The sequence below is a fragment of the Silurus meridionalis genome, chromosome 27 (genome assembly GCF_014805685.1).
Source record: "Silurus meridionalis isolate SWU-2019-XX chromosome 27, ASM1480568v1, whole genome shotgun sequence".
In the NCBI taxonomy this organism is placed as follows: domain Eukaryota; kingdom Metazoa; phylum Chordata; class Actinopteri; order Siluriformes; family Siluridae; genus Silurus; species Silurus meridionalis.
In genome coordinates, this window is record NC_060910.1 from 15,992,379 (window position 1) to 16,007,897 (window position 15,519).

Genomic DNA, 15,519 nt, shown 5'->3' on the forward strand with positions numbered 1-15,519 from the left:
ACACACACACATATACACACACACATATACACACACACATATACACACACACATGCTTAATACAGTACAGTGGTTTCTATAGTAACCTTTGCTTTACAGAATGTTCAAGAGGCTATTTCTCGTGTCATTTGCCCATTTGATTAATTATGGCTTTGAAAAGGAGAATAAGGTGAAGCTAAACACTACTCCCCACACACACACACACACACACACACACACACACACACACACTATTCACTGCTTCTGGAGTCCATGTGGGGGACAAACCGGGATATTGTTTGGCCAGGGATAGACCCTTTTACCCCCTCCTGTGGCTGGAGTCCCATGGAGCCGGAGGTTAGAGAAACAAAATGAGCGTCTGCTCTAATGAGCCGCTGCTTGTCAGCTACAGTTAGAGAGAGAGAGGGAGGAAAAGGGGAAAGATTGAGCAAGCGAGAGAGAAAAAAGGTGGAATAGCCCAGGGCCTAGACTACAATACAATACACATTATATTGTTTGTATTATTGCAATATTCTCCATTTAAGACCTGAAATATTTCAAGTCCCAAACATCCCCACCCAACCCCACCAGACTTAAATCTTCAACAATTCAGATATTTTCCACAAAATTTTGTAAAATCATTAAATGAAAAATTTTGGGATTTACCAAATGGAATTTAAGTTAAATTCAGATGATTAGACAAAATTTGGTAGAGTACATAACCTGTTCTTCAGTAAAAGGCTTTTCCATTATATATTTTGACTTGAATGTGAAGTCTAGGGGGAAACAGTGCACCACATATCATCTGGCTAATTCCATCCCAAAGGTGAAGCACGATGGTGGGAGCATCATGCTGTGGTAATGTTTCTCATGGTTTGAGAGAATGGTAAAAAGATGAAAGTACACCTTTGACGGGAAAATTAACTTCAAGTTGGTTATTACCATATATAAGACATTTATCTGACACATGAAACCAAGAAGACCAAATTGATTAAAACTCTTTTCAAAAACGGTGATTAGCAGTAAATATTCAATTCATACTTAGCTAGACCCAAAGGCTCTATATATAGGCTGTATAGACTTCCTCTTTTGTTAAGTGGCATGATAGACCTCATTTGTTTAATTTATTTTTGTATAGTCTGGTTTGCTACGCATGACACTGCCCCCTAGTGCACCCGTCCATATTTCAACTCGTGCACATAAGGGTATGAATATATCCTCAGCTTCATTCACACACACTGTCTTCTTTCATTCTGTAATACAAACCGGCATACATTCTCATTTTAACTTTACAAGACAGACAAAAATAATTGTGATCAGAGCATGGTAGGACTAAATGTTTGACTAGATGTTTTTTTAATCTTAAGGTTCTAAAAGTATTCTTCTACTTTTGCCTCCCCTGGTGGGGGAGTGTGGATGTCTTTTTGAACGAAGTCTTTCTTACATGCCTTTAAAGTGGTTTAACTCTTCTCAGGATATCAGGTGTTGACACACAACCTGGGACCTTGTTTAAATATGCACAGACCTGGTAACTCTAGGTGAGCATTTAGCTTCCACTCTATAGACTTGATAAATAACTCATGAAGGAAACTTTAATGGCTAGAAGAACAATGGCCTGAGTTACTTTCGAAGGAAAATCAGTTTGCAGAAACTAATGGGTACAGCATAGCTGGAATCAAAAATGTAGCTTTAATTGGTGGGTATGTATACATATATTGTCTGAACCCTCATTCCATAATGGGGGTACTTTTTTGCTTCGAATTATGTGGTGAAGTTTTATATGGTGTGGATATTAACTGCAAATTCAAGAATTCCAAGATCGATAAACTGTTTAGCTTACATGCAACTGTTGCTTAAGCACATCAGCCATCTGCAGCAACTTGTAACAAGAGCAGCAATCATAGCAAAACTCAGTTATTCAGCTCCTTCAGCAGGAGATGATTGGTTTACATGGAACCAAGCTAGGACAGCAGGACATGCTGGGCCTAGCCACTTAGCAAAAGGGAGACAAAACACTAGCACCTCGTTTTCTGGTAAAAATAAATAAATAAATAAAGTTAAATTAAAAAAAAGGCCTAGGTTGCCCCTGCATTACTTAAGGTATATAGCGGTATAGTATACATACTTGTATTCAGTTAAAGGGGGCATCATGATTCAGTTAACAGTTCAAGGGTCCCTAATTCAACTATGTGCTGAGTTTAGCTTGTTCTCTTCATGTTCTTGTGGGGTTCCTCTGGGTTATCCCTTTTTTAAAACATGCGGTGAACTCAATTTATTGGATTGCCAGTAAGTACATGTATGGCTGTGTGTTTGCAGGTTGCCCTATGATAGACTTCAATCCCACCTGAGGTAAATTTTCCTGCACTGCACCTGGAGTTGATGGAAGACTCTCTGGATCTAGATGCTGACCTGTAACTGAAAGTGAGTACATGGATAGTCCAAAAATTATATAATTAAACTCTAATGCAATACATGTTTTCTTGTAAAAAAATGTTTTTAGATTTAGAGTTTAAGTTTAATAGATGGGATTTCTAAAGTTTGAGAATGAAAAGAAACCAGGTGAGGAAAAAGGGACTAGCCAGAGCCACCACTTCTACAGTGGGAATTTTCCAGCAGCTTAGAGTCCCTAGTGTCATAGTTTTGTCCAGGCAGGAATAATTTACATTAAAGGAGTACAACAAGATGGGACTTCTGATGTTCCCTAAATTGCTGTGACCGTGAGCTACCATGATCCTGACCAGTCTGCTTAACTGGTCCCACTGTCTTTCAGGGTGAGAGATAGGTATACATCAAGACTATCTTCTGTTCTGGCACTAAAGTGTGAACTTCCCTTAGATGTCCGAACAGCTGAGTTACTTCAATCTTTAATTGGTAGTTGAAGACCTACCTCTTCCTAAAACACTCGAGCTAGCATTTATTTTCCCTGTTTGGTTTATGTCTTTGTTTATTACAAAATGAAGTACTAATCTGGAGGCAACCTAGTGAACCAGTGTTGATTTGGGTCTCAATTCTTATGTCCTGTCCAACCTGTGTTTCATCAGTGCTATCTGCATTCAATTATCTTTTAAATTGTGTGTGTGTGTGTGTGTGTGTGTGTGTGTGTGTGTGTGTGTGTGTGTGTGTGCGTGTGTGTGTGTTTCGTGGACCGGACGTATGGCCATTTTCACACTGCAGTTCAGCCCTCGTTAGCAGCACATATGCCTTGCCCTTTTCCGTTCCCACTGTTCTGAGGATATGCAAAGCTGCTCTCAGACAATGGCAGCCATCTGGCTCTGTTTTATTATTTTACACTGAGGACCATCATTTGATTGATCAGTCAGTTGCTTCATCACATCACTGTCATCATACTCTTAATAGTTGTGTCATTTGAACTTTTATTAGGATAGGCTGAAGTAAAATAGGAGCTATTTAATGGATCATAGCTTGACAAGTTTAATAGATAAAAAAAAAAAAAAAACACTTTCATAGCTGAAAGAAAAAAAAAAAAGAAATAATGTTGACATTGTGATTGACATTTCTGACCATAGACCGATCAGCCCTTAAGTGGAAAGCGGTAGCTTAGTGGTTGGAACATAAATACATTGTACTCTAGACCGGAGGGTTGTACTATAAGTTCACCAAGCTACCACTGGACTGCAAGACCCTTGAGCAAGACCTTTTATTAACCCTCAACTGCTCAGCTGCACGAATGAGATAATTGTGAATAAGAGCATCTGCCTAATGCCATCACTATAAATGTAACTATTAGCTGTTTACAGGTCCGGTAGAGGACTCTGCTATTATATTCAATTCCACAAGTTCTTTTAAAAATATAACACTTAATTTTTTTAATATTAAAGACAGATTCTTCCACATTGATAACCAGTGATATTCTGTCGAACCTAGAATAGACATTGAGTAATGCCAGGTGAATGAAGTCACATATTTGTTTTATAATTTTTTTAAAGCAATTTTTATTATTTGATTAATTATTTAGTCAAGTTTATTCTTAGGTAAAATGATCAAAATAACGAGTGTATATTTAAAAAAAATATATATATTTTCATTTAAATTTTATTTATTGTATTATTTTAAATAAAAAGAAAATACGTTTTTTGAATAGAAATGTCATCATTCAACCTCATTCACGGTGACCGATATGATATTTACAGATTTAAAGCACACAGCGTGCTAAAAATGCTCCAAAAAAGAATTAATTTTAAATACTCATGTGTCCATCATGTCTTTGTCCTCTGATATTCCAGAAGGCATTGTACAATATAATTGCATATGCAGGACATTTAAATAGATAAATAAATAAAAATAAATGTACATATAAATAAATAAATATAAATTTATATTTATAATTTAATAATTTATATTTATAAAAGTTTTGTTACTCTATATGCATAACTACCAAACATGAGCAAAATTTGAACATGTTGTAATCTGATTTATTACACATAAGTTGAGTCTTTATAATCTTCACTAATTAATGCAGGAATGCAAAAAAAAAAAAAACCTAATTAATACAGTAAAGCAATTTACTTAAAGCATGGCTTATTACTGCTAAATAATCTAGGTTGAGCAGCGCAGTACAAATTAAATAGTCGAGCGAGCATCAGTTTAAACAAGCCCAAGTAAAGTAAATAGTTTAGGTAGGTCCATGTAAAGCATTATTACCCCCTTCTTTACAATTATTTGACTAAGCCAAACTACACTGTATGAACACTATAAGTATTAAGACAAAGAGCTCTGACTTCAACCCTATTGAACACCTTTGGGATGAATTGGAACTCTAATTCAAGGTCATGACCTTGAGACCCTGACAGGCACACGCCAAAATCTAACGAAACCCCTTCCCAGAAGAGTGGAGGTTATTTTAACAGCAAATGAACACAAAGTGTGAAATGGGATGTTCAAAAATCACATATATGACTGTTGGTCAGGTGTCCACAAACTTGTCCATTTGTAGATATTTTTCGTGTATTTATTTTACCTACATTTTATTAATAATAATAATAAACTTGTTAAAGAAAATACAAATTTTCCATGACTGTATGTAATGTTCCATGATTGTATGTTTTTTTTTAAATAATCTAAAATGTTTAAAAAACGATTACATTTATATAAAACTATATTACAATTACATTAATATATAAAACGATCATTATAAATATCTGACCAAACATATATTTACCTACTCCAGTGTTGGATGGTGCTTTCAGGCCCTTCAGGCTCTGGTGAATGTGGGTCATGTGGTGGTCATGTGGTTCTGTTTAGGCTGGGTGGGTTGTTATTGTTATTATAGTGACAGGTGGGGTGAATGCAGTAATATTGGTGTTAACATCGCCCCCTCCTCCTCCGGAGTGCTCTAATCCCAGAGAAGCGATGAATTGTAGCTAGGGAGAAGACACACTGCTGTTGATGATCAGCTCGTTTAATGTGAGGAAAAAAAAGATATGTTTCTATCCAGCCATTTTACCCATGGTTTTCCCCAATCTGTCTTTGGATTAGTAAAATTTTTTTTCACTTGAAATGAGGATATAAAGCCTTCACATGGGTTGGGTGGGTGGAAGATCTTGTGTGGCCTGCTAAACACCTTGTGGGATGAATTGGGACGCCTCCTAACCTACACCCTTGTGGCTAAATGAACAGAAATCTCCACAATCACACTCCAAAATCTAGTGGAGCATTTTTCCAGAAGAGTGGAGGTTATTAACAGCGAACAGGGACTTAATGTGGAATGGGGATTTTCAAGAAGCACCTAGGAATCTTAATCCATTTTATTTGTATAACACTTTTGGCAATGGGCATTGCTACATTTAGATTTACAGAAATAAAGAAAGAAAATCCAATTTAAATTAAGAAAACTTTCCTTAAAAAGCAAGCCAGAGGTAAAGATGGTACATAGAATGAACCCAGTAGCACAATATAAACTCTGATTGCCATATTTACCTCTTATTACACATCACTGAGCCCTCGTGACATAATCTACTGTTTGACAATAGATTCTGGTTCATGACCTTCGCTTACAAATGCAGACAAAACAACTATGAGCGTTGTTGAATAATAAAACAACGGAAGCCTTCTTCTTCCCCTAATTGTGATGTTATGTTTGTGTTTTGCTCTGAGGCAATTTGAATCCATCATAGTTTACAAGCTTGTTCATTTGCATTTTGTCTAGACGTGGCATCACATTTTATCCTTTTGTTTGGAGTAAACAATATGTATTGACCCCCAACTTCAGCAGGGTTGGGGAGGGGGGGTAATCCACAGCTATGGAGATGATGATTAAGTGGTCTTTTGTCTTCTAAGGAAAAACACGTGAGAATGCAACAACGTTTCTTTTTTTTTTTTTTTATAGGGTCTCGTAAGTGAAAGTATATGTTTGGAACATTTATCAGAGTTGGAATGAGTGTGTTGTCAATCAAAAGTGAAGTTCAATTATCAGATGGCTTCCAAACGATGACATCATCAGAAGGGCATGGTTGGAGAACATCAGCACTATAACAGCTTGTGTTTTTCTTTTTTCAACTTTCACTACCAAAAGTGTACATATTTATTTTTCATAATTTTGTTTCACTGTTTACATGAATTGTGTTTAATCCAAAACTTTTAATTAAAATATCTTAAAAACTTAGATAAGTGAAATAATGCAATTCAATTATGTATTGAAAGAAGAAAAATTTAATAAATATAAAAAAAGACTATACATATCAACTCCAGCCTCAGACACTTTAGCTGTAATCCAAAATATATTTATTTATATACATAGGTTTTATATCTATACATAAGTGATATATATATATATATATATATATATATATATATATATATATATATATATATATATATAAAATTAAATAACAAAACAGGGTGAAAATGATAATGAAATATATAGTATTTTACATAACAAGCATGTTTACTCAAAAGCATTTTTTTTTCCGAAAGTGTTTTTATAAAAAACATTTTATACCAACTAAGACATATGAAACAAATGGCTTCACAATGTTCCGCTTGTTAGTTCAACATTACATTTGCCAATTTTGCACGCTAGTTAGTGCTCTTTAAATGGAAGGCTTTATGAAAATACAGCCCAATTAGGGACTAATGAGTGTGAGCAACCTTTGCATAGAGAGGTTGAGAGCAAGGGTTTGAGCTGGGGAGGGGGGTCATGTGGATATACAAAGCTACAGATGATTTTCTCCATCTCTCTCTCTCTCTCTCTCTCTCTCTCTCTCTCTCTCTCTCTCTCTCTCTCACTCACTATCTGTCTTCGAAGCATGACATCATCAATGTGGTGTCATTGCGAATTAGGCAACAAAAATGACCCTTTTGTTGGGAGTTCATGTATTCGCCATATGATGTCTGATGTTCATTCGTGCACTGCTGTAGAAAGGCAAGGCAAGGCAAGTTTATTTGTATAGCACATTTCATACACAGAGGTCATTCAAAGTGCTTTACATAGAAATGAGAGAGAGAGAGAGAGAGAGAGAGAAAAAAAACAAGAAATATATATATTTTTATATATTTATATAATATATATATATATATATATATATATATATATATATATATATATATATATATATATATATAAGAATACAGGAAATTAAATCAAAATAAAAACAAAGCTACATGAGAATTTAAAATAAAATAAATGTGAGTTTAATAAAAACAGTTTAAAATATGTTAAAAAGAATAAAACAGGAGTAAAAGTGATTTTCATTTAAAAGTGCAGTCGGTGTGAAGCAGCACAGTGCTCATTCAGTAAATGCAGAGTTAAACAGATGTGTTTTTAATCTAGATTTAAAAGTGTCTATTGTTGAAGCACATCTGATCTCTTCTGGAAGCTGATTCCAGCTACAGGTGGCATAATAGCTAAATGCTGACGCACCTCATTTTGAATAAACCCTTGGTATTTCTAACTGACCTGATCCTGATGACTTGAGTAATCTGTTAGGTTTATATTCAGTTAGCATATCTATCATGTATTTCGGTCCTAAGCCATGAATTGATTTATAAACGAGTAACAATACTTTAAAATCTATTCTAAATGTAACAGGAAGCCAGTGTAAGGACCTGAGCACTGGAGTGATTTGCTCAGATTTTTCAATTCTGGTCAGAATTCTGGCAGCAGCGTTCTGTATGAACTGCAGATGTCTAATGATCTTTTTGGGGATCCCAGTAAGGAGTCACTTGCAATATTCCACCCTGCTGGTGATAAAAGCATGAACAAGTTTCTCTAAGTCCTGTCTTGAGACAAAACATCTAATTCTGGCATTATTTCTGAGATGGTAGTAAGATGATTTGCTAATTGCTTTCACATGACTACTGAAATTAAGGTCAGACTCTAAAATTACCCCAAGATTTCTGACTTTATTTTGTGTCTTTAGACCCCTATAGTCAAGGTATGTGTTGACCTTCAGAGTTTCATCTTCATTTCCAAATACAATGACTTCAGTTTTGTCTTTGTCTAACTGGAGGAAGTTTTGACGCATCCAACTGTTAATTTCATCAATGCACTTACATAGAGAGTCAATGGGGCTGTAGTCATTGGGTGACAGGGCTAAGTATATCTGGGTGTCATCTGCATAGCTGTGGTAAGCAATTTGGTTCTTTTCCATTATTTGACCATGTGGAAGCATATACAATTTAAACAGAAGCGGTGCAAGAATTGAGCCTTGTGGGACTCCACATGTCATGGAGGTCCACTCAGAATTATAGTTACCTATGTTCACATAGTAGCCTCTCCCTTTTAAGTATGATTTAAACCATTTTAGGACCAATCCAGAGAGCCCTACCCAGTTTTCCAGTCTATGTAAGAGTATGGTGTGATCTACCGTGTCAAAGGCAGCACTAAGATCTAGTAGCACCAGCACTGATATTTTACCTGAATCAGTGTTTAAACGAATATCATTGATTATCTTTATGAGCACTGTCTCTGTGCTGTGGTGCTGACGGAAACCAGATTGAAAATTGTCCAAATAGCCATTTGAGTTTAAGAATTTGTTCCGCTAATAAAAAAAAAACCTTTTCAATAATCTTGCCTATAAAAGGAAGATTTGAGATTGGTCTGTAGTTGCTAAGTGTGGTTTTGTCTAGGTTACTCTTTTTTAGGCGAGGCTTAACAACTGCTGTTTTTAGCGACTCTGGACCCTCTGCCTGTGATCAGAGAGGTATTTATTATTTTTAAAAGATCAGTTTCTAAACAGTTAGGTACCTTTTTAAGAAAGGATGTGGGAAGCGTATCAAGACTGCAAGTTGATGCTTTAAGATGTTTTACTGTTTCTTCCAAGGTTTTTATATCAATTATGTCAAATTCTGAGAAAATGACTAATTTCTGAGGTTGTTGTAATGATATCTGACTGACCACAGTTCAATGTGCGGCCAAATTGATCGCCATTCTGATATTACTGGTCTTCACGGAGAAAAAGGTTGCAAACTCATTGCATTTGTTGTCAGAAAGCATTTCACTAGAAAATTTATTTGGGGGGGTTGTTAGTCTCTCTACAGTAGCAAAGAGAGTTCGGGTGTTGTTTATGTTGTTGTTTATAATGTTTGAGAAGAAGGTCTGTCTAGCTCTACCTAGTTCTACATTGAAAGCCCGAAGACTGTCCTTATAGATGCTATATTGTACTTCAAGTTTTGTTTTCCGCCACATACGTTCAGCTTTTCTGCATGTTCTTTTCATGCTCTGTACTGCTGTTGTGTTTCTCCAAGGTGCTTTACGTCTGCCAGTGATCATCCTGACCTTTACTGGAGCTATACTATCAATAGCATCTTTAACTTTTAAGTTAAAACTTTCAAGAAGAACATCAACAGAGTCTGCTGATATGTTTGGCAACATTGATATAGCATTCATGAATACCTCACTGGTGTTTTCATTTATGAACCTTTTTTTTTTACATAGACAGATCTAGCATAAGTGGCAGGACAGATCAATAAATCAAAGTAAACACAGAAATGGTCAGATAACGCTTCATCCTTGATAACAGTGGATGAAATGTTTAGACCCTTGCTAATAAGCAGATCAAGAGTGTGTCCCCGATTGTGTGTAGGACCTTGCACATGCTGGGTCAGATCAAAAGTGTTTAAAACATTTAAGAGTTCAATCGCAGTATTGTTTTTTGCATTGTCTATATGAATATTGAAGTCTCCAGCAATAACAAAACAATCAAATTCAGTGGAAATTGTTGATAATAGTTCATCAGCAAATGTTGGGGTGTATTTGGGGGGCCTATAAATAATTGTAAACTGAATGCGTGGTGTGCCTTTTAGAGCAATACACAAATATTCAAAATAATTGTAATCACCAAGTAACACTTGCTAGCATGAGTGAGCTTTTTATAAGGGCAACATAGTGAAGCTATAACAGTTCACGTCTATTCGACTTTGTTACTTGTGGATTATGGATTCTCTCGTATAAAATTCTAGAAAAAATTTAAATAAAGATAATCTGCTTACAGTAAGTGACTCGTTCTGAGGACATGCCATGACATTGAATGTATCATCAATGTAAATCTTTAGATAATAGCAAAATGGTAAAAGATGTGTCAAGGAAGGTCATGTTTTCTTCTGTACATGCCGGTGAATAGACAGATATATAAATGAACAAGTCCACAGTTTGTGGTCACATGGACATACGATTCATATATTTTTTTGAACACCACATTTCTCTAATAATGTCCACTCCTCTGGGAAGATGTTTCACCAGATCTCTGAGTGGAGATTTGTTCTCATTCAGCCACAAGGTATTAAGGTATTAAGGTATTAAGGTGATGTGAGGATGTCTGGGGTGCAGTCAGAGTTCCAATTCATCCCAAAAGCGATCAGTAGTGTTGAGGTCAGAGTTTTATGTAAAGTATATTTACAAGGTGCTGGTTTTGTGCACAAAGGCATTGCCATGCTGGAGCAAGTTTAGGTCTCCTAATTAATGTGAACAGAAACTGTCATGCCACCGCATTCAAAGACATTTGTATGCCTCCAACTTTGTGCATAGAGAAGAAACACAAATGTCTGGAAAAGTCAGTTGTTCCAATACTGTTATCCATATATGGTAATTCCATAATTCCAGTCGGTGTAAATAGTGTAATTTCATACAGGTTCTCATCATCTTTCAGCTTCTCCCATTAGGGGTCTGGTAACCACCTGCATGTCTTGCCTCACCATATCCATAAACCATCTCCATAGCCTTCCGATTTTTCCTTTTGCCTGGCAGCTCCATCCTCAGCATATGATTGAATAAAGGTTATAAACTTCCAAAGAAAACTTTGTTACAGTAAGTAACTTCACTCACCTGAATTCTGCTGAGGTAATCATAAAAAACGTTTCATGCTCATCCCAAGAGTTTTTCTAAAGAAATTGTATCAGTACAGCATTCTTTTAACAAATAACATTGTCATAATAGTTCACTTATGTACCACAAACATACATGGTACAGTACTGATCTGGATATTCCATATCTTTTCAACACACCCAGTGCTGTTTGCTTTTTCTCTATGATTCTCATGGAGATTTTCTTCGCCATTGTCTTGCTTTCTCATCAAGGATCTATATGTGCATTCAGAATGAATGTCTGCTTTAAAAAAACATTACATAAAACCAAATATAACCCCCTTTCCCATCCCCTTCCCCATCAAGAAAGCCACCTGGAAGAATGATACAGGTTTAGAGCTTAATATTCAGGATTTGAGAAAATATTTAACAAACAGTTAGCATCCATACCCTTTCTTCCAAAAAGCATTTTCATTACAATTCATCCATGTCTTGTCATGTAAGTCCAAATAAAATCTGTATATTTTCTTGTCTTTCCGTCTTGTTTTGTCTCAGAGGGCATCAAGGACGTATCACTTTGGTGACCCCTGCAGATAAACTCATTTGCATATTGAGAAATATCAGAATGATTGCAAAGCTTTCAATATGAAGGAACGCAATCCTCACTATCATGCAAAGCTATTCAAAGGTTCATGTCGAGCCCCCCAAAAAATCATTTTACACTGGGTTCGAGGGAAAGAGGATGAGCAAATGTAATTGAAAAACAAATCATGAAATAAACAAGGAGGGTGGTTTGAAGTGCTCGGTCTGATTTTTCCTGTGAATAAGATCAGTGACATTGCCAAGGCTTGTCAAATACCCGGGCCACGAATGCTCTCTCTCATCCTCCTAACATATCTTGGGATCAGTGTTTAATTATATTACACAATCTTTGGCCAGATCCACCTTCCCCAAAGTCAAGCATCGCTTTTCTGCAGGTCCATAACAGATATGCGATATAAGGATTGCATTACAGTGACGTGACTCTGTACATATTTGTATAACGCTTCTAACTACAGACACTTTCCCCAAGCAGCGTTACAGAAATCTAGTCATAGGTTTTGTTTCCTAATGAACCCTAATGAAACAGGAGAAAAATTATTCCTTAAGACTCGAAACGGACTCCATTTCATTGGGTTGATACGTGAGAATGTGATTTTATATACAGTGTGTATATATATATATATATATATATATATATATATATATATATATATATATATCATATCAAATAGCATAAAAAAAGCATAGAAACTATGAATAATATTATATTATATTAATTATAACACATCATTTTATAAATAGTGCACAAAACATAAACACAGTATTTTAATCACAGGGATTTTCTTTTTCATTCTGCATTTACTAACCAGTCCACAACTCAGTCCAAATTACTATCCCTTAATTTGTTGCTTAATCCTCAATTTCTATCCCTGATTTTTTTTTCTTCAATCCTTATTTTTTCTCCCTGATTTTCTTCTTTAATCCTAATTTTTTTTATTCCTGATTTTCTTCTTCAATCCTCCTGATGTTCTTCTTTGGTCCACATTTTCTATCCCTTAATTTGTTCTTAAATCCTCAATTTTTATCTCTGATTTTATTCTACAATCCTAATTTTTTTCTCCCTGATTTTCTTCTTCAATACTTATTTTTTTTATTCCTGTTTTTGTTCTTCACTCCTCCTGTTGTTCTTCTTTGGTCCACATTTTTTTTATTATCCCTGTCGTTCTTCTTTAGTCTCCAATTTCTATTTAGATTTTCGTCCATACTTTCTATCCTTGATTTTTCCTGAGGTATTTTGTGTGATCCAAGTAGAGATTTGTAGATAACAAACAGGTGTGTAATGATATATAAATACTGCACTGATTCTGTATGTGAAAAGAAGTAGTAGGATGAAAATAGTCAATCTTTATGATTACAGCAGCAGGGTTTAAAAGGTAGATCATTCTAGGATCCAGGTTGGAATATTTATTAAACATTATTTACTTTACTTATATTAAAATAGAACTGACTGAGCAAGACCCCAAACTTCAACCTGACTTAATGGAATCCATTTTAAAATCCATTCCAAAATGAGGAAATGCCCTGTATATTTTTTTTTCTGGAGACAATAAATGAGGAAGCCCATATCATTTACCCACACGCCGTAATTTGGGTATGAGTCGCGTATTAGAATGAGTAATTAATCTCTATTGTAAAGTGAGTCAATTATAGCTGTTTCCACAGGTGGTACAGTGAGATATCTGAACAGCCCTACAGGCAAAGACTCAGAGCGCCAATCACTGCGTCTGAGCCACACGTGGCGTTGAATTAATGTCTAGTGTTAAGTGCAGTCTGTGTAGCCTATAATGCCATGGACTACAGTGTACACACACACACACACACACACACACACACACACACAAACACACAGTTAATGTGTAATGGAAATATAAAGCAAAATAATTTTGTGTTAAAAAAAATACTGGTTAATTTCAGGTCAGCAGTCGAGGATTTAGCTGTTGAATGTGTGTGTTTTGCAGCTTCTTGGCTGTTTCCTTTCAGACATGATAAGAAAAGGCAAGGACAATAAAGTGGGCAAAGAAAGAAAACAATGACAGAAAGTGAGGTACAGTGAAACAGTATCTTTTGCAGAATGAAGAAACGCTTGACATTATTAAAACCTCACATGGAGCTGTTCTAACATGACTTCACGCTTTAATCATGCTAGAAAATAGCTAACAAGTGACTTTTAAGTGACTTTTATTTGTGTGTGTTGAAACATGATCTCTAAAGAAAGCCTAGTGAAAATAATAGAAAGTGCACAAAACCTTTCTACTTTGTTTTGCTGAAATATGAAATATATATTTATGATGATGGGAAAATATACCGATACTGATTCCGAAATTAACTAAAAGCTGTGTAAATCCTATTTTATTCTAATGGGAACGGTTTGTGTTTGTTGCATTTCCTCGCATTTTGTTTTTGAAAGTGAAAAATCGATGATGGGGGGTGGGGGAGGGTGTAGTTTTTGAAACACTTGTTTTGCTTGAAATGTAAAGAATTTAAATTTCACATCTTTTATAGTTTTGCTATCTTATTTTTTACTTTCAGTTATTTGGGTTTGTGGGACTCTTGAATCACTCGAATGTAAAACATCTCATTAACCAATCAGTGGCTTCATCCAACACTCTAAAGTTCATATGGATCAACAAGAAAGTGACAGGGAATGGGAGACTCCACTACATGTTCTACTAAATTATCTGTGTATCTGAATATTTTGCTCTCGTTTATATCCAATTATTTATTTGTGCAAAAGGCTCCGGAGTGGACATTTTTTCCTGAGACCATGTGGTTGGGGACAGCCTGAGCGATTGATAGTTGGGGTGGGTCAAGACAGGAACTTGGAGTCACTGAGAGCAAAAAAAAGAGAGAGAGACAGGCCTACAGACAGAGTAGACATCTCCTGCCAATGCAATAATGGCACAAACAAGCAGGAGAGAGAGATAGCACTGACTCAGCCTCATGACATATGAGCTGGCAGCAAGTCATAACCCAGGTCACCACACACATCCTTGTTACCCCACATATAGGATAAGACCTGCTTTTCCTATCCCTGTCGCAAATGAAGCGAACACATCAGCGTTTACCAGCGCTTACTGTCTGAACCATCATCATCAACACCCCCATCATCATCATCCCTGCACATTCATGACCTGACGCTATCACAAACAGAATGCTCGTTACTTCAATCATGGTTGTCGCACCACCACCTTCAGCAAAACTACTAACTTCATCAAGGTTCAAAAGCCCCTAAAGATTCAATTTACAAGTACTATGCTTATGGAAATGGATAAAAAAAGCGGCACAAGCTACTGGACCACTGCTGCTGGATGCATGAGTTCATTTATTTCCTATAAATTTGTGCTTGTCTTTATAGTAACGGATCGTTCACTAGGATGTTGGCGGATGTTGTAAACATGATTTTATTATTTTTGGAAGGAGTCTTCGGTGTCAGCGGAGCATTTGATCAGGTCAGAACAACCTCGGCACTCCTCCGAAAGAAAAAGAAATCCTCACATGCAGCATTTTCTTGCTTTAAAAATCAGGCCCTCGAGAAAAGAGCTATTTTGAAATGAAAAAGGCTGTGCTGGTACAAACTAGAACGATTATTTTAACTCAAATAAAAGGAGGGTGTCTTAAAAGTATGGAAATGGCAGTGGTGAACACTTATTTTAAGAAGAAGGAGGATCATAGGGTGAT

At 35.9% G+C, this 15,519-nt stretch overlaps 1 long non-coding RNA gene across 1 annotated transcript in view; it reads left to right on the forward strand.

The window, feature by feature from the left end:
- LOC124380694 overlaps positions 1 to 15,519 on the forward strand; it is a 79,137-nt gene that overhangs the window by 23,154 nt on the left and 40,464 nt on the right. Inside the window, exon 2 of the long non-coding RNA XR_006924715.1 lies at positions 2,296 to 2,400. This is a non-coding gene — a long non-coding RNA (uncharacterized LOC124380694). The remainder of the gene's footprint in view (positions 1 to 2,295; positions 2,401 to 15,519) is intronic.